The 24,730-nt window shown below is 42.6% G+C and overlaps 1 pseudogene; it reads right to left on the bottom strand.

Annotated features, from left to right (window-relative positions):
• Window positions 1-24,730, bottom strand: part of LOC115126862 (GDNF family receptor alpha-4-like) — a 195,720-nt pseudogene that overhangs the window by 85,927 nt on the left and 85,063 nt on the right.

Here is a 24,730-nt window from a genome sequence, read left to right on the forward strand (position 1 = left end):
TAGGACTAGGTATTATATAGACTGGTACTATAGATTAGGGCTGTGTTATATAGACTGGTACTATAGATTAGGACTAGGTGTTATATAGACTGGTACTATAGGGACTAGATTAGGACTAGGTATTATATAGACTGGTACTATAGATTAGGCTGTGTTATATAGACTGGTACTATAGATTAGGCTAGGTGTTATATAGACTGGTACTATAGATTAGGAGTGTTATATAGACTGGTACTATAGATTAGGACTAGGTGTTATATAGACTGGTACTATAGATTAGGAGGTGTTATATAGACTGGTACTATAGATTAGACAGGTGTTATATAGACTGGTTATAGATTAGGAATAGGTGTTATATAGACTGGTACTATAGATTAGGACTAGGTTATATAGACTGGTAATATAGATTAGGACATCAGGTGTTATATAGACTGGTACTATAGATTAGGCTAGGTGTTATATAGACTGGTACTATAGATTAGGACTAGGTGTTATATAGACTGGTACTATAGATTAGGGCTTGGTGTTATATAGACTGGTAATATAGATTAGGAATAGGTGTTATATAGACTGGTACTATAGATTAGGACTAGGTAATATAATCTCACCAGAAGGACAGACCGGTACTATAGATTAGGGCTAGATGTTATATAGACTGGTACTATAGATTGGACTAGGTGTTAATGGTACTATAGATTAGGGCTAGGTGTTATATAGACTGGTACTATAGATTAGGACAAGGTGTTATATAGACTGGTATTATAGATTGTTCTTATTTATAGACTGGTATTATAGATTAGGGCTAGGTGTTATATAGACTGGTACTAGATTAGCTATATAGACTGGTACTAGGCTGTGTTATATAGACTGGTACTATAGATTAGGCTAGGTGTTATATAGTGGTATTATAGATTAGGGCTAGGTGTTATAGACTGGTACTATAGATTAGTGTTATTTGGTGTTATATAGACTGGTACTATAGATTTAGGTGATTATATTAGACTGGTACTATAGATTAGGGGTGTTATATAGACTGCTACTATAGATTAGGACTAGGTGTTCAGAGACTGGTACTATAGATTAGGGCTGTGTATTAGACTGGCTATAGATTAGACTAGGTGTTATATTGACTGGTACTATAGATTAGGGCTAGGTGTTATATAGACTGGTACTATAGATTAGGACTAGGTGTTATATTGACTGGTACTATAGATTAGGCTAGGTGTTAGACTGGTACTATAGATTAGGGCTCTGACTGGTACTATAGATTAGGACTAGAGTAATATAATCTCACCATAGACTGGTACTAGATGTTAAGGGCTCAAGGAGGCTAGGTGTTATATTGACTGTACTATAGATTAGGCTGTGTTATATAGACTGGTACTTTTAGATATAGGGCTAGGTGTTATATAGACTGGTACTATAGATTAGGGCTAGGTGTTATATAGACTGGTACTATAGATTAGGACTAGGTGTTATATAGACTGGTACTATAGATTAGGGCTAGGTGTTATATAGACTGGTACTATAGATTAGGACTAGGTGTTATATAGACTGGTACTATAGATTAGGGCTTGGTGTTATATAGACTGGTACTATAGATTAGGACTAGGTGTTATATAGACTGGTAATATAGATTAGGAATAGGTGTTATATAGACTGGTACTATAGATTAGACTAGGTAATATAATCTCACCATAGGACAGACTGGTACTATAGATTAGAGCTAGATGTTACATAGACTGGTACTATAGATTGGGGTTAGGTGTTATAATCTCACCATGTAGGAGAGACTGGTGCTATAGATTAGGGCTAGGTGGTATATAGACTGGTACTATAGATTGGGGTTAGGTGTTATAATCTCACCATGTAGGACAGACCGGAACTATAGATTAGGGCTAGGTGTTAAACAGACTGGTACTATAGATTAGGGCTTGGTGTTATATAGACTGGTACTATAGATTAGGACTAGGTGTTATACAGACTGGTACTATACATTAGGGCTAGGTGTTATATAGACTGGTACTATAGATTAGGACTAGGTGTTATACAGACTGGTACTATAGATTAGGACTAGGTGTTATACAGACTGGTACTATAGATTAGGACTAGGTGTTACATAGACTGGTACTATAGATTAGGACTAGGTGTTATATAGACTGGTTCTATAGATTAGGGCTGGTCTATATAGACTGGTACTATAGATTAGGGCTGTGTTATATAGACTGGTACTATAGATTAGGGCTGTATTATATTGACTTGTACTATAGATTAGGGCTAGGTGTTATATAGAGTGGTACTATAGATTAGGGCTAGGTGTTATATAGACTGGTACTATAGATTAGGACTAAGTGTTATATAGACTGGTACTATAGATTAGGGCTGTGTTATATAGACTGGTAGTATAGATTAGGGCTAGGTGTTATATAGACTGGTGCTATAGATTAGGGCTAGGTGTTATATAGACTGGTACTATAGATTAGGGCTAGGTGTTATAATCTCACCATGTGGACAGACTGGTGCTATAGATTAGGCTAGGTGTTATATAGACTGGTACTATAGATTACGGTTAGGTGTTATTGTCTCACCATGCAGGACAGACTGGTACTATAGATTAGGGCTAGGTGTTATATAGACTGGTACTATAGATTAGGAGTAGGTGTTATATAGACTGGTAATATAGATTAGGGTTAGGTGTTAAACAGACTGGTAATGTAGATTAGGGTTAGGTGTTATATAGACTGGTACTATAGATTAGGACTAGGTGTTATATAGACTGGTAATATAGATTAGGAATAGGTGTTATATAGACTGGTACTATAGATTAGGACTAGGTAATATAATCTCACCATGTAGGACAGACCGGTACTATAGATTAGGGCTAGATGTTACATAGACTGGTACTATAGATTGGGGTTAGGTGTTATAATCTCACCATGTAGGAGAGACTGGTGCTATAGATTAGGGCTAGGTGGTATATAGACTGGTACTATAGATTGGGGTTAGGTGTTATAATCTCACCATGTAGGACAGACCGGAACTATAGATTAGGGCTAGGTGTTAAACAGACTGGTACTATAGATTAGGGCTTGGTGTTATATAGACTGGTACTATAGATTAGGACTAGGTGTTATACAGACTGGTACTATACATTAGGGCTAGGTGTTATATAGACTGGTACTATAGATTAGGACTAGGTGTTATACAGACTGGTACTATAGATTAGGACTAGGTGTTATACAGACTGGTACTATAGATTAGGACTAGGTGTTATACAGACTGGTACTATAGATTAGGACTAGGTGTTACATAGACTGGTACTATAGATTAGGACTAGGTGTTATATAGACTGGTTCTATAGATTAGGGCTGGTCTATATAGACTGGTACTATAGATTAGGGCTGTGTTATATAGACTGGTACTATAGATTAGGGCTGTATTATATTGACTTGTACTATAGATTAGGGCTAGGTGTTATATAGAGTGGTACTATAGATTAGGGCTAGGTGTTATATAGACTGGTACTATAGATTAGGACTAGGTGTTATATAGACTGGTAATATAGATTAGGAATAGGTGTTATATAGACTGGTACTATAGATTAGGACTAGGTAATATAATCTCACCATGTAGGACAGACCGGTACTATAGATTAGGGCTAGATGTTACATAGACTGGTACTATAGATTGGGGTTAGGTGTTATAATCTCACCATGTAGGAGAGACTGGTGCTATAGATTAGGGCTAGGTGGTATATAGACTGGTACTATAGATTGGGGTTAGGTGTTATAATCTCACCATGTAGGACAGACCGGAACTATAGATTAGGGCTAGGTGTTAAACAGACTGGTACTATAGATTAGGGCTTGGTGTTATATAGACTGGTACTATAGATTAGGACTAGGTGTTATACAGACTGGTACTATACATTAGGGCTAGGTGTTATATAGACTGGTACTATAGATTAGGACTAGGTGTTATACAGACTGGTACTATAGATTAGGACTAGGTGTTATACAGACTGGTACTATAGATTAGGACTAGGTGTTACATAGACTGGTACTATAGATTAGGACTAGGTGTTATATAGACTGGTTCTATAGATTAGGGCTGGTCTATATAGACTGGTACTATAGATTAGGGCTGTGTTATATAGACTGGTACTATAGATTAGGGCTGTATTATATTGACTTGTACTATAGATTAGGGCTAGGTGTTATATAGAGTGGTACTATAGATTAGGGCTAGGTGTTATATAGACTGGTACTATAGATTAGGACTAAGTGTTATATAGACTGGTACTATAGATTAGGGCTGTGTTATATAGACTGGTAGTATAGATTAGGGCTAGGTGTTATATAGACTGGTGCTATAGATTAGGGCTAGGTGTTATATAGACTGGTACTATAGATTAGGGCTAGGTGTTATAATCTCACCATGTAGGACAGACTGGTGCTATAGATTAGGGCTCGGTGTTATATAGACTGGTACTATAGATTACGGTTAGGTGTAATTGTCTCACCATGCAGGACAGACTGGTACTATAGATTAGGGCTAGGTGTTATATAGACTGGTACTATAGATTAGGAGTAGGTGTTATATAGACTGGTAATATAGATTAGGGTTAGGTGTTAAACAGACTGGTAATGTAGATTAGGGTTAGGTGTTATATAGACTGGTACTATAGATTAGGACTAGGTGTTATATAGACTGGTAATATAGATTAGGAATAGGTGTTATATAGACTGGTACTATAGATTAGGACTAGGTGTAATATAATCTCACCATGATTAGGGCTTGGGACAGACTGGTACTATAGATTAGGCTAGATGTTACATAGACTGGTACTATAGATTGGGGTTAGGTGTTATAATCTCACCATGTAGGAGAGACTGGTGCTATAGATTAGGGCTAGGTGGTATATAGACTGGTACTATAGATTGGGGTTAGGTGTTATAATCTCACCATGTAGGACAGACCGGAACTATAGATTAGGGCTAGGTGTTAAACAGACTGGTACTATAGATTGGGCTTGGTGTTATATAGACTGGTACTATAGATTAGGACTAGGTGTTATACAGACTGGTACTATACATTAGGGCTAGGTGTTATATAGACTGGTACTATAGATTAGGACTAGGTGTTATACAGACTGGTACTATAGATTAGGACTAGGTGTTACATAGACTGGTACTATAGATTAGGACTAGGTGTTATATAGACTGGTTCTATAGATTAGGGCTGGTCTATATAGACTGGTACTATAGATTAGGGCTGTGTTATATAGACTGGTACTATAGATTAGGGCTGTATTATATTGACTTGTACTATAGATTAGGGCTAGGTGTTATATAGAGTGGTACTATAGATTAGGGCTAGGTGTTATATAGACTGGTACTATAGATTAGGACTAAGTGTTATATAGACTGGTACTATAGATTAGGGCTGTGTTATATAGACTGGTAGTATAGATTAGGGCTAGGTGTTATATAGACTGGTGCTATAGATTAGGGCTAGGTGTTATATAGACTGGTACTATAGATTAGGGCTAGGTGTTATAATCTCACCATGTAGGACAGACTGGTGCTATAGATTAGGGCTCGGTGTTATATAGACTGGTACTATAGATTACGGTTAGGTGTTATTGTCTCACCATGCAGGACAGACTGGTACTATAGATTAGGGCTAGGTGTTATATAGACTGGTAATATAGATTAGGGTTAGGTGTTAAACAGACTGGTAATGTAGATTAGGGTTAGGTGTTATATAGACTGGTACTATAGATTAGGGCTAGGTGTTAAACAGACTGGTGCTATAGATTAGGGTTAGGTGTTATTGTCTCACCATGCAGGACAGACTGGTGCTATAGATTAGGGCTAGGTGTTAAACAGACTGGTGCTATAGATTAGGGCTAGGTGTTATTGTCTCACCATGCAGGACAGACTGGTATTATAGATTAGGGCTAGGTGTTAAACAGACTGGTAATATAGATTAGCGCTAGGTGTTATTGTCTCACCATGCAGGACAGACTGGTGCTATAGATTAGGGCTAGGTGTTAAACAGACTGGTGCTATAGATTAGGGTTAGGTGTTATATAGACTGGTGCTATAGATTAGGGCTAGGTGTTAAACAGACTGGTGATATAGATTAGGACTAGGTGTTATATAGACTGGTGCTATAGATTAGGGTTAGGTGTTATATAGACTGGTAATATAGATTAGGGTTAGGTGTTATTGTCTCACCATGCAGGACAGACTGGTGCTATAGATTAGCGCTAGGTGTTATTGTCTCACCATGTAGGACAGACTGGTGCTATAGATTAGCGCTAGGTGTTATTGTCTCACCATGTAGGACAGACTGGTAATATAGATTAGGGCTAGGTGTTATTGCCTCACCATGCAGGACAGACTGGTGCTATAGATTAGGGCTAGGTGTTTAAACAGACTGGTGCTATAGATTAGGGCTAGGTGTTATTGCCTCACCATGCAGGACAGACTGGTGCTATAGATTAGGGCTAGGTGTTATATAGACTGGTAATATAGATTAGGGTTAGGTGTTAAACAGACTGGTAATATAGATTAGGGTTAGGTGTTATATAGACTGGTACTATAGATTAGGGCTAGGTGTTAAACAGACTGGTGCTATAGATTAGGGTTAGGTGTTATTGTCTCACCATGCAGGACAGACTGGTGCTATAGATTAGGGCTAGGTGTTAAACAGACTGGTACTATAGATTAGGGCTAGGTGTTATTGTCTCACCATGCAGGACAGACTGGTGCAGGCTCCAATAGATACTGAGGCAGTTCTTCTCTCTCTTCATGCCTCGTTTACACTGGCAGCCATGCAGTGGGGAGGACAGCAGGGCCGTGACTGCGTTCTCACACTGGTTCCTGGCTCCAGGGCCCAGCTTCACACTGCCGTCCCCCGCCACACACTGTCTCAGCGTCCGCAGACGAGGGCTGCATGTGTCATCACTGGAGCAGGTGTCCCCAGCCTGTAGACAGTCTCTGTCCCTCCCCGCAGACACAAATAGGGGTAGCCCTGGGGAAAATAGAAACAGCAGTGGTTAGAGGTCAGGGGTTAGAGTTAGAGGTCAGGGTTTAGGGTTAGAGATCAGGGATTATGGTTAGAGGTCAGGGGTTATGGTTAGAGGTCAGGGGTTATGGTTAGAGGTAAGGGATTAGAGGTCAGGGGTTAGGGTTAGAGGTAAGGGATTAGAGGTCAGGGGTTATGGTTAGAGGTCAGGGGTTATGGTTAGAGGTAAGGGATTAGAGGTCAGGGGTTAGGGTTAGAGGTAAGGGATTAGAGGTCAGGGGTTATGGTTAGAGGTCAGGGGTTAGAGGTCAGGGGTTAGAGTTAGAGGTCAGGGGTTAGGGTTAGAGGTAAGGGATTAGAGGTCAGGGGTTAGGGTTAGAGGTTAGGGTTAGGGATCAGGGATTATGGTTAGAGGTCAGGGGTTATGGTTAGAGGTAAGGGATTAGAGGTCAGGGGTTAGGGTTAGAGGTTAGGGTTAGAGGTCAGGGGTTAGAGCTCAGGGGTTAGGGTTAGAGGTAAGGAGTTAGAGGTTATGGTTAGAGTTCAGGGGTTAGGGTTAGAGGTCAGGGATTAGAGGTAAGGGATTAGGGGTGAGGGGTTAGGGTTAGAGGTCAGGGTTTAGAGGTCAGGGGTTGGGGTTAGAGGTCAGGGGTTATGGTTAGAGTTCAGGGGTTAGGGTTAGAGGTCAGGGATAAGAGGTAAGGGATTAGGGGTGAGGGGTTAGGGTTAGAGGTCAGGGTTTAGAGGTCAGGGGTTGGGGTTAGAGGTCAGGGGTTATGGTTAGAGTTCAGGGGTTAGAGGTCAGGGGTTACTGGTTATGGTTAGAGGTCAGCGTTTAGGGTTAGGACTAGTTTATGATATGTCATCTTTTAGAATGCAGTATAACAGCAGGGGTCAGGAACAGGTCAGTATAACAGCAGGGGTCAGGAACAGGTCAGTATAACAGCTGGGGTCAGGAACAGGTCAGTATAACAGCTGGGGTCAGGAAGAGGTCAGTTTAACAGCAGGGGTCAGGAAGAGGTCAGTATAACAGCAGGGGTCAGGAACAGGTCAGTATAACAGCAGGGGTCAGGAAGAGGTCAGTATAACAGCAGGGGTCAGGAAGAGGTCAGTATAACAGCTGGGGTCAGGAAGAGGTCAGTATAACAGCAGGGGTCAGGAAGAGGTCAGTATAACAGCTGGGGTCAGGAAGAGGTTAGTATAACAGCTGGGGTCAGGAAGAGGTCAGTATAACAGCTGGGGTCAGGAACAGGTCAGTATAACAGCTGGGGTCAGGAAGAGGTCAGTATAACAGCAGGAGTCAGGAAGAGGTCAGTATAACAGCTGGGGTCAGGAAGAGGTCAGTATAACAGCTGGGATCAAGAAGAGGACAGAATGACACAAAGTAGAGTAGAACAGCCCTGAAACAGAGACCCTACACAGACGCTGTGCCCCAGAAGAGGAAAGAACTGATCCCAGCCATGAAAGCTGCCAGAGCGCGTGAGGATATTGCTTACATCCGCTATGACAGGCTCATTGTCCACCCTCCCTCCTGGAAGCCTGGAAGGATTGAGAGAGCCAAGCCTGTGGATTCATAGCTTTTATTTTTACCTTTATTTAACTAGGCAAGTCAGTTACGAACAAGCTTCAACCCCACAGCGCGCGCACGCACACACACACACACGCACACACGCACACACGCACCCACGCACGCACGCACGCACGCACGCACGCACGCACACACACACACACACACACACACACACACACACACACACACACACCAACTGATTAATGGGCTACTGAATGTATGTATTTGTAATCTTCTTTGTTTGTCTTTTCCATATTATGTCTATTTATTACAAACTTCCCAGGAAATGTCTGAAAATAGCCAATATTAATACATGTAGCCTTTGAAATAAGGTTCGTGAAATCAATAACTTACTAACATCAGATAACATTCATATATTAGCCATTTCTGAGACTCACTTAGATAATTCATTTGATGATACAGCAGCAGAAATACAAGGATATAACATCTAGAAGAGACAGGAATGTTTATAGGGGAGGTGTTGTTGTATATATTCAGAGCCATATCCCTGTAATGTTTATAGGGGAGGTGTTGCTCTCTATATTCAGAGCCATATCCCTGTAATGTTTATAGGGGAGGTGTTACTGTATATATTCAGAGCCATATCCCTGTAATGTTTATAGGGGAGGTGTTGCTCTCTATATTCAGAGCCATATCCCTGTAATGTTTATAGGGGAGGTGTTACTGTATATATTCAGAGCCATATCCCTGTAATGTTTATAGGGGAGGTGTTGTATATATTCAGAGCCATATCCCTGTAATGTTTATAGGGGAGGTGTTGTATATATTCAGAGCCATATCCCTGTAATGTTTATAGGGGAGGTGTTGCTGTATATATTCAGAGCCATATCCCTGTAATGTTTATAGGGGAGGTGTTGTTGTATATATTCAGAGCCATATCCCTGTAATGTTTATAGGGGAGGTGTTGCTGTATATATTCAGAGCCATATCCCTGTAATGTTTATAGGGGAGGTGTTGCTGTATATATTCAGAGCCATATCCCTGTAATGTTTATAGGGGAGGTGTTGCTGTATATATTCAGAGCCATATCCCTGTAATGTTTATAGGGGAGGTGTTGTATATATTCAGAGCCATATCCCTGTAATGTTTATAGGGGAGGTGCTGTATATATTCAGAGCCATATCCCTGTAATGTTTATAGGGGAGGTGTTGCTGTATATATTCAGAGCCACGTCCCTGTAATGTTTATAGGGGAGGTGGTGTTGTATATATTCAGAGCCATATCCCTGTAATGTTTATAGGGGAGGTGTTGCTGTATATATTCAGAGCCATATCCCTGTAATGTTTATAGGGGAGGTGTTGCTGTATATATTCAGAGCCATATCCCTGTAATGTTTATAGGGGAGGTGTTGTATATATTCAGAGCCATATCCCTGTAATGTTTATAGGGGAGGTGTTGTTGTATATATTCAGAGCCATATCCCTGTAATGTTTATAGGGGAGGTGCTGTATATATTCAGAGCCATATCCCTGTAATGTTTATAGGGGAGGTGTTGCTGTATATATTCAGAGCCATAATCCCTGTAATGTTTATAGGGGAGGTGTTACTGTATATATTCAGAGCCATATCCCTGTAATGTTTATAGGGGAGGTGTTGTATATATTCAGAGCCATATCCCTGTAATGTTTATAGGGGAGGTGCTGTATATATTCAGAGCCATATCCCTGTAATGTTTATAGGGGAGGTGTTGCTGTATATATTCAGAGCCATATCCCTGTAATGTTTATAGGGGAGGTGTTGTTGTATATATTCAGAGCCATATCCCTGTAATGTTTATAGGGGAGGTGTTGCTGTATATATTCAGAGCCATATCCCTGTAATGTTTATAGGGGAGGTGTTGTTGTATATATTCAGAGCCATATCCCTGTAATGTTTATAGGGGAGGTGTTGTTGTATATATTCAGAGCCATATCCCTGTAATGTTTATAGGGGAGGTGTTGTTGTATATATTCAGAGCCATATCCCTGTAATGTTTATAGGGAGGTGTTGTTGTATATATTCAGAGCCATATCCCTGTAATGTTTATAGGGGAGGTGCTGTATATATTGTATATGTTTCAGAGCCATTCAGAGCCATCCCTGTAATGTTTATAGGGAGGTGTTGCTGTATATATTCAGAGCCATATCCCTGTAATGTTTATAGGGGAGGTGTTGCTGTATATATTCAGAGCCATATCCCTGTAATGTTTATAGGGGAGGTGTTGCTGTATATATTCAGAGCCATAATCCCTGTAATGTTTATAGGGGAGGTGTTGTTGTATATATTCAGAGCCATATCCCTGTAATGTTTATATGGGAGGTGTTGCTGTATATATTCAGAGCCATATCCCTGTAATGTTTATAGGGGAGGTGTTGCTGTATATATTCAGAGCCATATCCCTGTAATGTTTATAGGGGAGGTGTTGCTGTATATATTCAGAGCCATATCCCTGTAATGTTTATAGGGGAGGTGTTGCTGTATATATTCAGAGCCATATCCCTGTAATGCTTATAGGGGAGGTGTTGTATATATTCAGAGCCATATCCCTGTAATGCTTATAGGGGAGGTGTTGTTGTATATATTCAGAGCCATATCCCTGTAATGTTTATAGGGGAGGTGTTGCTGTATATATTCAGAGCCATATCCCTGTAATGTTTATAGGGGAGGGGTTGTTGTATATATTCAGAGCCATATCCCTGTAATGTTTATAGGGGAGGTGTTGTATATATTCAGAGCCATATCCCTGTAATGTTTATAGGGGAGGTGTTGTATATATTCAGAGCCATATCCCTGTAATGTTTATAGGGGAGGTGTTGCTGTATATATTCAGAGCCATATCCCTGTAATGTTTATGGGGGAGGTGTTGTATATATTCAGAGCCATATCCCTGTAATGTTTATAGGGGAGGTGCTGCTGTATATATTCAGAGCCATATCCCTGTAATGTTTATAGGGGAGGTGTTGTATATATTCAGAGCCATATCCCTGTAATGCTTATGGGGGAGGTGTTGCTGTATATATTCAGAGCCATTTCCCTGTAATGTTTATAGGGGAGGTGTTGCTGTATATATTCAGAGCCATATCCCTGTAATGTTTATAGGGGAGGTGTTGCTGTATATATTCAGAGCCATATCCCTGTAATGTTTATAGGGGAGGTGTTCCTGTATATATTCAGAGCCATATCCCTGTAATGTTTATAGGGGAGTGTTTGTATATATTCAGAGCCATATCCCTGTAATGTTTATAGGGGAGGTGTTGTTGTATATATTCAGAGCCATATCCCTGTAATGTTTATAGGGGAGGTGTTGCTGTATATATTCAGAGCCATATCCCTGTAATGTTTATAGGGGAGGTGTTGCTTTATATATTCAGAGCCATATCCCTGTAATGTTTATGGGGTTGGTGTTGTTGTATATATTCAGAGCCATATCCCTGTAATGTTTATAGGGGAGGTGTTGCTGTATATATTCAGAGCCATATCCCTGTAATGTTTATAGGGGAGGTGTTACTGTATATATTCAGAGCCATATCCCTGTAATGTTTATAGGGGAGGTGTTGTATATATTCAGAGCCATATCCCTGTAATGTTTATAGGGGAGGTGTTGTATATATCCAGAGCCATATCCCTGTAATGTTTATAGGGGAGGTGTTGCTGTATATATTCAGAGCCATATCCCTGTAATGTTTATAGGGGAGGTGTTGCTGTATATATTCAGAGCCATATCCCTGTAATGTTTATAGGGGAGGTGTTGTTGTATATATTCAGAGCCATATTGTCACGAACCGGCTCAAAGCCCGTAACAAAGGGAGACAACGTGGAGATAAGGAGTAGCAAAACATATATTTATTAACTAAAAAACTAAGTATAATATACAATGGTGTGTGTAATCAGTAATCAGTAGTGTAAGTGAGTGTTTTGCATGCATGAATGTGATAAAGCAGGGTGTTGAAAGGTGCCAAAGCAAACAAACAAAAGGCCACCAAGAACCACAACACAATCTACAAAGGTGTCTGCATGGAGAGAGTCTCCTCCATGAATGTGGAAGAGGTCTATTTATCCTGGGAGACACCTGGCCCAGGTGTTTCCCATGTAGCTGACGACCCTCCCAACTCCGCCCACCGGCATCCTAATAAGGAAACAAGAACAAAGACAGAATACGGCAGACAGAGTGGGAGGGTCGTCACAATCCCCCCCATAAAACCGGGGACCAGCAAGGACCCCGGAACAACATACCAGCCTCCCGCGTCCCAAATTGACACAGGCCTCCCGCGTCCCAAATTGACACAGGCCTCCCGTGTCCCAAATTGACACAGGCCTCCCGCGTCCCAAATTGACGAGGGGTTATGTGTTCACATCTCCACCTGCACCAACCAACCTCCTCCTCCCCAGACCTCAGCAACCTTTGTGCATAGGAAGCAATATTTTAAGAGGAAAGAAGAACACAAGACCAGGAGGGAACAGACAGCAAAGATAGAACATGACAACCCGAAACAATGGTCAGTCACGTAAACATTCAGGAACATGGCACAAAAGACCAACAGCTACAAACTCCAACGAAAAGAACATCAGGGTCCTTCTTAATTTTTACAACTCCCAACGATTCATAGTCACTTCCAACGATTCATAGTCACTTCCAACGATTCATAGATTTCACGTGCCCTACTCGTCAGTGGCACCTGCCAATAGCCTTTTAACAGGTCAAATTTGCTCACAAACTTAGCTGCACCGACTTGATCAACACAGTCCTCCATCCGAGGAAGAGGAAATGAATCTGGCTTTGTGACAGTGTTTACCTTACGGTAGTCCGTACAAAACGGTTTGTTCCATCCGGTTTACTGACCAAGATACAGGAGAAACCCAACTGGAGAAAGAAGGCTCTGCTATCTTACTCTCCAGCATGTACTTGACCTCAGCATCCAGACAACGTAATTTCTCTGAAGAAACTCTATAGAACCGCTGACGAATGGGGTCAGCACCTCCAATGTCAATATCATGTTCTATTAAGTTTGTACGTGTAGGTGTATCAGAAAACAAACCTGGAAATCTCTGAATCAGACCAACCATTTCTTTCCGCCCATCAACAGGTAGGTGAGTGAGAAGACCGTCTAAAATATCCAGTGTTTCTGAATTTTTCAATCTACCCTGCAATATACAATCGTCAGGACCAGGAACATCTTCCTCCTCATGCACAGATCTAGCACGACAAGAACCCAAGGAAACAACGGTATCAGCCAAAAGAACAGGTTTACCGTCCTCTGTAGAATCACACTGTTCAGTCTCAGAGGAAGGTGCATAATAGGGTTTTAACAGATTTACATGGCACAGCTGGTGTGCTTTCCTCCATTCTGGAGTGGCAACTAGATAATTTTGCTCAGTGTACTGGCACACCACTGTATATGGACCTTGAAACTTGGCTTGAAAAGGAGAACCAACAATTGGTGAAGATGATAACTTCTCTTTAGCCATTTCACCAGCGGCGTACAGCCATCGCCGGAAATCACACACATACGATAACAGGGACTGAGGAGGCTCGGGAGACTTCCAGTCATCCTGGAGAACAGATAAAAGTCCACGCACCCTATGTCCAAACACAAGGTCATTTGGACTGAAACCTGTGCTCTCCTGTGAAACTTCCCTAGCGGCTAACAGTAACCAAGGCAACCCCTCCTCCCAATCCTTATCCATCTCAGTACAATAAGCTCTCAACAAAGACTTAAGTGTTTGATGGAAACGTTCCAGTGCTCCTTGACTTTGCGCGTGATAGGCGCTAGACAAATTGTGTTTAATATGGAGCTGTTGAAGAACCTGACCAAACAGATTAGAGGTAAAATTAGATCCTTGATCACTCTGAATGACCTTAGGGATTCCAAACAATGAGAGAAACTGAGTCAGAGCTTTTAACACCGATTTTGTCGTGATAGATCGGAGAGGATAGGCAGCAGGAAACCTAGTGGTGTGACACATCACAGTGAACAGGTAACTGCTACCCTTTTTAGAACGAGGCAGAGGACCCACACAGTCAATAATCAGATACTCAAAAGGTTGGCTGAGTACAGGAATAGGAAACAATGGTACTGGTTTAATAGCTTGATTAGGCTTACCAGTTAATTGACAGGTGTGACAAGTTTTGATAAAATCAGAAACATCCCTCTTTAATCTAGGCCAAAAGAAATGTCTTAATATGCGATTGTAGGTTTTCCTCACCCCCATATGTCCAGCCACGTCGCTGTGAGAAGTTTCCAACACCAACTCACGAAGCTTAACTGGTACAACAACCTGACTAATTGCCTCCCCCAGAAAAACACTATCATGAGACACCCACTTTCTCATCAGGACATCCTCTTGGAGAAAATAGCCATGGGCGACAACTCCCAACTGTTCTATAGGCACAATTTGATCACGCAACTCTTCCAACGTGGGGTCATCCCGTTGTGCCTTGATTAGATCTGAGCGGGTTACAGATAACGGGTTAACCTCTTCAGTCGACCCTCTACTTTTTTGAACATTCTGTTAAAAATCGCGCAACATTTCAGCGCCCTGCTACTCATGCCAGGAATATGGTATATGCATTTGCTTAGTCTGTGTGGATAGAAAACACTCAGCCGTTTAAAAAACTGGTTAAATCACTGCTGTGGCTTTACCAGAACGGCATTTACATCGAAAAGCACAGGAAAAACTGATCACTGAAAATGGGGAAAATATATCCATGCGCTACTTGAACCCATTGATAAACGTGAACCACAATTAATTGACTGAGGTTGCAGTACCTACAGCTTCCACAGGGTGTCTAGAGTCTTGTCATTTCCCTTCGAGTTTTTTCTTGGTCAAACACATACAGGACACCGTATCTAATCCGGTCTAGGACCGGATATTTTCGTTGAGTTTCTAGCCGGACATTTTTCCAGACGGACAGCTAATGATCTTTACATCGCCTCCTGATGAATTTTATCGCTTATTAACGTTTACTAATACCTAAAGTTGCATTACAAACGTATTTGAAGTGTTTTGTGAAAGTTTATCGTCGACTTTTGAATTTTAAAAAATGACGTTACGTTTTGAAACGATGTTTTTTTCGTTTATCACACAGTCTACATATAACAATATCTAGGCTTTATATGGACCGATTTAATCGAAATAAAGACCCAAATAGTGTTTATGGGACATCTAGGAGTGCCAACAAAGAAGATGGTGAAAGGTAATGAATGTTTTCTATTTTATTGTGCGGTTTGTGTAACGCCGAAATGCTAATTATTTTGTTTACGTCCCCTGTGGGTCTTTTGGGGTGTTGCATGCTATCAGATAATAGCTTCTCATGCTTTCGCCGAAAAGCATTTTAAAAATCTGACTTGTTGCCTGGATTCACAACGAGTGTAGCTTTAATTCGATACCCTGCATGTGTATTTTAATGAACTTTTGAGTTTTAACTAATACTATTAGCATTTAGCGTAGCGCATTTGCATTTCCAGAGCTCTAGTTGGGACGCAAGCGTCCCGAGTAGAAGCAACAGGATAACAGGGAAAGCAGTGACATACTTTGTATTATTATCATTAGTCGGCGCAGTGACCAGTTCGCCACGGCTCATAGAACGTGTCACTGCACACGCAGAGAACACCTCTGGGAAACTCTGTACACTCTCATCAGGAATCCCAACAAATGACGGCTTAGTGGAAACCACTAGAGATGGAAACACGACAGGCCATACACGCTCACCAGCCAAGTTATTCCCAAGGATAACATCGATACCCTCAATAGGCAACGAAGGACGCACACCCACAACAACTTCACCCTGCACCAGCCCACAATCCAACATCAGTTTATGCAATGGAACTGACAGAGTGTTCAAACCTATTCCCCTAATTAGAACACTATTCCCCGAATCAGTCTCAGCAGAAAAGGGTAACACAGACTCCAACACAAATGATTCAGAGGCACCTGTGTCTCTCAGGATCTTCACTGGCACTAGGTCTTTACTTCCTAACATAGACACAAAACCTTCCGTAATGAAAGGTAAATAGTCTGGATCAATATGGACTTTCACATTCTCCTGGGCCTGAGGAAATGAGTCATGAATGAACTGATGTGGAACAGGTGCAGCTAACGCAGTAGGCTTAGATTTAGCGTAAGCACCCTTTGACCTGAGAAGTGGACATTCGTTTTTCCAATGACCTGAACCTTGACAGTAGTGACACTACTGCCCAAAGTCAGCTTTACCATGGGAGTCAGGTTCAACCCTAGTTGAATAGAACTCTGCCGGAGAACCAAAGTATCTCGGTGAGCGAAGCCCAAATCTATCCGAACGCCCCCACTCTTTCCGAATACGGGGCTCTGCAAAGACACTTTTGTGAGTCAACACATACTCGTCCGCCAAAACCGCAGCTTCAGCAACATTCTTTACTTTCTGTTCATTAATATACGTGGCAATACGATCAGGAATTGTGTCCTTAAATTGCTCTAACATAATCAGATCACACAGCCCTTGGAAAGTCACAACTGCAGAGGCGGAACACCAGCGATTAAACTGTAAAGATAACTGTCGCGCAAACTCAACATGAGTCTGGTTATCATCCCTTTTAAAGTTCTAAATCGTTGGCGGTAAGCCTCAGGGACCAATTCATAAATCTGTAACACAGCTGTTTTAACTTTATCATAACTGGCACTGTCGTGTACACTAAGAGCTGAATATGCTTCCTGCGCTTTACCAGTCAGCACACACTGCAACATTAAAGTGCGGTCAGAATCAGGCCAACTCCTAGCGTCAGCAACCCGCTCAAACAACGAAAAGAATGTCTCGGGGTCCCTTTCATTAAACCGAGGCAATAACCGTAAGTTCCCAACAATATCAAATGTCTCTGGGGCACGACCAAAAGCAGAACTACCCCTAGGTAAATCTGGGTCATCTTCCCAAAACAAACTCTCCCCTGAGATCTTTCCTTCCCTAACCAACTCTATACGTTCTTGTTGCAACTTGATTTTAGCACGCTCCATTTCTTGTTTAAATGCCAATTCCTTTTCATATTTTACACGATCATGCTCTAGCTTCTCACGATCATGCTCCCGATCATGCTCTCTCTTCTCACGATCATGCTCCAGCTGTAACAAAAGCAGTTCTTTCTGCTGTTCAAAAAGAAGGCTACTAGGACTAACCGATGGAATGGCCATTGTAACGTTATGGGGAGACGACAAATCCTCAGCAGAGGCTGGCCCAGTGGTAACTTCAAGAATACCACTCTCCATCAGATTGGCCTTCAATATCAACCTAATAGAATTCTTTAGACGTTTATCACTAATCTCAACCTCGTAGTGTTCCGTGACCTTTAACAGCTGTTCTTTAGTACCTAAATCTAACAATTCCTCTGATGGAGAGCGAATGAACTTATCTACATAAGACGCCATAATCACACAAAAAAAATTCTCGCTCTTCCCTTCTGCTGAGCACACCAGACCACAACCCGAGAATTGACAATCACCCTGAGCACCACAGAAGAGAGATGAGATACGGAGCTTCCCCAAAACCTACAATAACTCAACCCTAGTCTTCGTGCAGATTTGCGGTGGGAATTTACGCACTGTAGCCCGCTGGCAAGGAAATAGACCTCCCCAGCATGCTGGCAAATTCCACCAAGCCACGGATGTGCCCCCGAGACAACTGCTCAGTCCACAGACACCACACAAAAATAACAAACATTAACCATGCCCAACATATTCCAAAAAATGAAACACGTCGCTAAACCTATCAGGGGAAAAAGGCTATAGCTCCGGGTAGCAAGTTCCACTACCCTACCCAAATCTCCCACCGAGGTACACAGCAGATTTACTCACCTCCTCAGACTGACTTCCCAACAGAAAGTAGAACAAGAGTTCAGGCTAGGCAGGGCCTGGAAACTAACCATTATAGTCTCTCCAACACAGCACACAAACCAAACAACAAAGGCAACCAATACTGGGCCGATCACACTCAAACACCATATTCAAACCAAACACGTACCTCCATGGTCTCCCAAACCAATACTGGGCCGATCACACTCAAACACCATATTCAAACCAAACACGTACCTCCATGGTCTCCCAAACCAATACTGGGCCGATCACACTCAAACACCATATTCAAACCAAACACGTACCTCCACGGTCTCCCAAACCAATACTGGGCCGATCACACTCAAACACCATATTCAAACCAAACACGTACCTCCACGGTCTCCCAAACCAATACTGGGCCGATCACACTCAAACACCATATTCAAACCAAACACGTACCTCCACGGTCTCCCAAACCAATACTGGGCCGATCACACTCAAACACCATATTCAAACCAAACACGTACCTCCACGGTCTCCCAAACCAATACTGGGCCGATCACACTCAAACACCATATTCAAACCAAACACGTACCTCCACGGTCTCCCAAACCAATACTGGGCCGATCACACTCAAACACCATATTCAAACCAAACACGTACCTCCACGGTCTCCCAAACCAATACTGGGCCGATCACACTCAAACACCATATTCAAACCAAACACGTACCTCCATGGTCTCCCAAACCAATACTGGGCCGATCACACTCAAACACCATATTCAAACCAAACACGTACCTCCACGGTCTCCCAAACCAATACTGGGCCGATCACACTCAAACACCATATTCAAACCAAACACGTACCTCCACGGTCTCCCAAACCAATACTGGGCCGATCACACTCAAACACCATATTCAAACCAAACACGTACCTCCACGGTCTCCCAAACCAATACTGGGCCGATCACACTCAAACACCATATTCAAACCAAACACGTACCTCCACGGTCTCCCAAACCAATACTGATCACACTCAATCACACTCAAACACCATATTCAAACCAAACACATACAAACTCCACGGTCTCCCAAACCAATACTGGGCCGATCACACTCAAACACCATATTCAAACCAAACACGTACCTCCACGGTCTCCCAAACCAATACTGGGCCGATCACACTCAAACACCATATTCAAACCAAACACGTACCTCCACGGTCTCCCAAACCAATACTGGGCCGATCACACTCAAACACCATATTCAAACCAAACACGTACCTCCACGGTCTCCCAAACCAATACTGGGCCGATCAAACTCAAACACCATATTCAAACCAAACACGTACCTCCATGGTCTCCCAAACCAATACTGGGCCGATCACACTCAAACACCATATTCAAACCAAACACGTACCTCCACGGTCTCCCAAACCAATACTGGGTCTATCAAACTCAAACACCATATTCAAACCAAACACGTACCTCCAAGGTCTCCCAAACCAATACTGGGCCGATCACACTCAAACACCATATTCAAACCAAACACGTACCTCCACGGTCTCCCAAACCAATACTGGGCCGATCACACTCAAACACCATATTCAAACCAAACACGTACCTCCACGGTCTCCCAAACCAATACTGGGCCTATCACACTCAAACACCATATTCAAACCAAACACGTACCTCCACGGTCTCCCAAACCAATACTGGGCCGATCACACTCAAACACCATATTCAAACCAAACACGTACCTCCACGGTCTCCCAAACCAATAGTTCAAATATCCCGGATGAGCCCCCACTTGTCACGAACCGGCTCAAAGCCCGTAACAAAAGGGAGACAACGTGGAGATAAGGAGTAATAAAATATATATTTATTAAATAAGTAACCAAGTATAAATTACAATGGTGTCTGTAATCAGTAGTCAGTAGTGTAAGTGAGTGTTTTGCATGAATGTGATAATGCAGGGTGTTGAAAGGTTCCAAAGCAAACAACCAAAAAAAAACACCAAGAAAAACAACCACATCTATAAAGGTGTCTGCATGGAGAGAGTCTCCTCCATGAATGGGGAAGTGGTGTATTTATCCTGGGAGACACCGGGCCCAGGTGTTTCCCATGTAGCTGACGACCCTCCCAACTCCGCCCACCAGCATCCTAATAAGGAAATAACAGAGAGAATACGGCAGACAGAGTGGGAGGGTCGTCACAATATTCAGAGCCATATCCCTGTAATGTTTATAGGGGAGGTGTTGTTGTATATATTCAGAGCCATATCCCTGTAATGTTTATAGGGGAGGTGTTGTATATATTCAGAGCCATATCCCTGTAATGTTTATAGGGGAGGTGTTGTATATATTCAGAGCCATATCCCACATTTTTACTAATACTGTAGAACTTTGTTCTAAAGCTGTATCCATACCCGTTGGATGCAGTGATCACAACAAAATAGTATAAAATAGTATAAGAGATCATACAAAATATTTAACTGTGACCCTTATGCTCTGACTCAGATGTGGCAGGGCTTGAGAACTATTACAAAAGGGAGATCTAGACGCGAGCTGCCCAGTGACGAGAGCCTACCAGAAGACCTAAATGCCTTTTTTTCCGAGGCAAGCAACACTGAAGCAGCTGTTCTGGACGACTGTGTGGTAACGCTCTCGGTAGCCAATGTGAGCAAGACCTTTAAACACGTCAACATCCACAAAACTGCAGGGCCAGATGGATTACCAGGACGTGTACTGCGAGCATGCGCGGACCAACTGGCAAGTGTCTTCACTGACATTTTCAATGTCTCCCTGACCGAGTCTGTAATAACCACGTTTCAAACAGACCACCATAATCCCTGTGCCCAATGAAGTGAAGGTAACCTGTCTAAATAATTACCGCCCCATAGCACTCCCGTCCATAGCCATGAAGTGTTTTGAAAGGCTGGTCATGGCGCATATCAACAGCATCCTCCCGGATACACCAGAACCACTCCAATTGGCATATTATTTTTTACTTTAGTTTATTTGGTAAATATTTTCTTAACTCTTCTTGAACTGCACTGTTGGTTAAGGGCTTGTAATAAGCATTGTATTCAGCGCATGTGACAAATAAAGTTTGATTTGAAAATATATTTATATTTGAGATACTTCAAAGTAACCACCAGCAGGAGTTTAAAAACAAACAAAAAAAAAAAAACTAATTTGTCACATGCGCCAAATAAAACAGGTGTAGACCTTACCGTGAAATGCTGAATACAAGCCCTTAACCTTACCGTGAAATGCTGAATACAAGCCCTTAACCTTACCGTGAAATGCTGAATACAAGCCCTTAACCTTACCGTGAAATGCTGAATACAAGCCCTTAACCTTACTGTGAAATGCTGAATACAAATGCTGAATACATCCTCAGCCCTTAACCTTACCGTGAAATGCTGAATACAAGCCCTTAGCCTTACTGTGAAATGCTGAATACAAGCCCTGCTGAAATGCATCTAACCTTGAACTGTGAAATGCTGAATACAAGCCCTTAACCTTATCTGCGTGAAATGCGCCCAACAAAATGCTGAATACAAGCCCTTAACCTTACTGTGAAATGCTGAATACAAGCCCTTAACCTTACTGTGAAATGCTGAATACAAGCCCTTAACCTTACTGTGAAATGCTGAATACAAGCCCTTAACCTTACTGTGAAATGCTGAATACAAGCCCTTAACCAACAGGTGGAGACCTTACTGTGAAATAGATGGTGGTGTAGATGAGGCTGGGTCTAGTCATGTTATGGATGAGGCTGGGTCTAGTCATGTTATAGATGAGGCTGAGTCTAGTCATGTTATGGATGAGGCTGGGTCTAGTCATGTCATGGATGAGGCTGGGTCTAGTCATGTTATAGATGAGGCTGGGTCTAGTCATGTCATAGATGAGGCTGGGTCTAGGGTCATAGATGAGGCTGGGTCTAGTCATGTTATAGATGAGGCTGGGTCTAGTCATGTTATGGATGAGGCTGGGTCTAGTCATGTTATAGATGAGGCTGGGTCTAGTCATGTCATAGATGAGGCTGGGTCTAGTCATGTTATAGATGAGGCTGGGTCTAGTCATGTTATAGATGAGGCTGGGTCTAGTCATGTTATAGATGAGGCTGAGTCTAGTCATGTTATAGATGAAGCTGGGTCTAGTCATGTTATAGATGAGGCTGGGTCTAGTCATGTTATAAATGAGACTGGGTCTAGTCATGTTATAGATGAGGCTGGGTCTAGTCATGTCTAGTCATGTTATAGATGAGGCTGGGTCTAGTCATGTTATAGATGAGATTGGGTCTAGTCATGTCTAGTCATGTTATAGATGAGGCTGGGTCTAGTCATGTTATAGATGAGGCTGGGTCTAGTCATGTTATAGATGAGACTGAGTCTAGTCATGTTATAGATGAGGCTGGGTCTAGTCATGTTATGGATGAGGCTGGGTCTAGTCATGTTATAGATGAGGCTGGGTCTAGTCATGTCATAGATGAGGCTGGGTCTAGTCATGTTATAGATGAGACTGGGTCTAGTCATGTTATAGATGAGACTGGGTCTAGTCATGTTATAGATGAGACTGGGTCTAGTCATGTTATAGATGAGGCTGGGTCTAGTCATGTTATAGATGAGACTGGGTCTAGTCATGTTATAGATGAGACTGGGTCTAGTCATGTTATAGATGAGACTGGGTCTAGTCATGTTATAGATGAGGCTGGGTCTAGTCATGTTATAGATGAGACTGGGTCTAGTCATGTTATAGATGAGACTGGGTCTAGTCATGTTATAGATGAGACTGGGTCTAGTCATGTTATAGATGAGACTGGGTCTAGTCATGTCTAGTCATGTTATAGATGAGACTGGGTCTAGTCATGTTATAGATGAGACTGGGTCTAGTCATGTTATAGATGAGACTGGGTCTAGTTATGTTATAGATGAGACTGGGTCTAGTCATGTTATAGATGCGGCTGAGTCTAGTCAGGCTATAGATGGTGGTGTAGATGAGGCTGGGTCTATTCATGTTATAGATGGTGGTGTAGATGAGGCTGGGTCTAGTCATGTTATGGATTGTGGTGTAGATGAGGCTGGGTCTATAAAGGCCCTCTGCGGGAGTGGGAGAGAGTAGCAGCATGTCTAGTCATGTTATAAAGGGGTCGGGCAATGATGAAACTGGGTCTGGGTGGCCATTTGATTAGACATTCAGGAGCCTTATGGCTTGGGGTTAGAAGCTGTTTAGAAGCGTCTTCGACCTAGACTTGGCACTCCGGTATTGCTTGCCGTGCGGTAGCAGAGAGAACAGTCTATGACTTGGGTGACTGGAGTCTTTGACAATTTTTTGGGCTTTCATCTGACACCGCCTAGTATATAGGTCCTGGATGGCGGGAAGCTTGGCCCCAGTGATGTACGCACTGTCCTCTGTAGCACCTTACGGTCAGAAGCCAAGCAGTTGCCATACCAGGCGGTGATGCAACCGGTCAGGATACTCTTGATGGTGCAGCTGTATAACTTTTTGAGGATCTGGGGACCCCTGTCAAATCTCCTGACGGGGAAAAGGTTTTGTCGTGCCCTCTTCATGATTGTGTTGGTGTTTGGACCATTATAGTTTGTTGGTGATGTGGACACCAAGGAACTTGACGCAGTCGACCTGCTCAACTACAGCTAGACCCAGCCTCATCTACAACATGACTAGACTCAGCCTCATCTATAACAGGCCCCCAATAACATTGATGGGGCTGAGATGATTGTGGACTTCAGGAAACAGCAGAGGGAGCACCCCCCTATCCACATCGATGGAACAGTAGTGGAGAGGGTAGCAAGTTTTAAGTTCCTCGGCATACACATCACAGACAAACTGAATTGGTCCACTCACACAGACAGCATCGTGAAGAAGGCGCAGCAGCGCCTCTTCAACCTCAGGAGGCTGAAGAAATTCGGCTTGTCACCAAAAGCACTCACAAACTTCTACAGATGCACAATCGAGAGCATCCTGGCGGGCTGTATCACCGCCTGGTACGGCAACTGCTCCGCCCTCAACCGTAAGGCTCTCCAGAGGGTAGTGAGGTCTGCACAACGCATCACCGGGGGCAAACTACCTGCCCTCCAGGACACCTACACCACCCGATGTTACAGGAAGGCCATAAAGATCATCAAGGACATCAACCACCCGAGCCACTGCCTGTTCACCCCGCTATCATCCAGAAGGCGAGGTCAGTACAGGTGCATCAAAGCTGGGACCGAGAGACTGAAAAACAGCTTCTATCTCAAGGCCATCAGACTGTTAAACAGCCACCACTAACATTGAGTGGCTGCTGCCAACACACTGAC

This window comes from Oncorhynchus nerka, linkage group LG18, assembly GCF_034236695.1.
Source record: "Oncorhynchus nerka isolate Pitt River linkage group LG18, Oner_Uvic_2.0, whole genome shotgun sequence".
NCBI lineage: Eukaryota > Metazoa > Chordata > Actinopteri > Salmoniformes > Salmonidae > Oncorhynchus > Oncorhynchus nerka.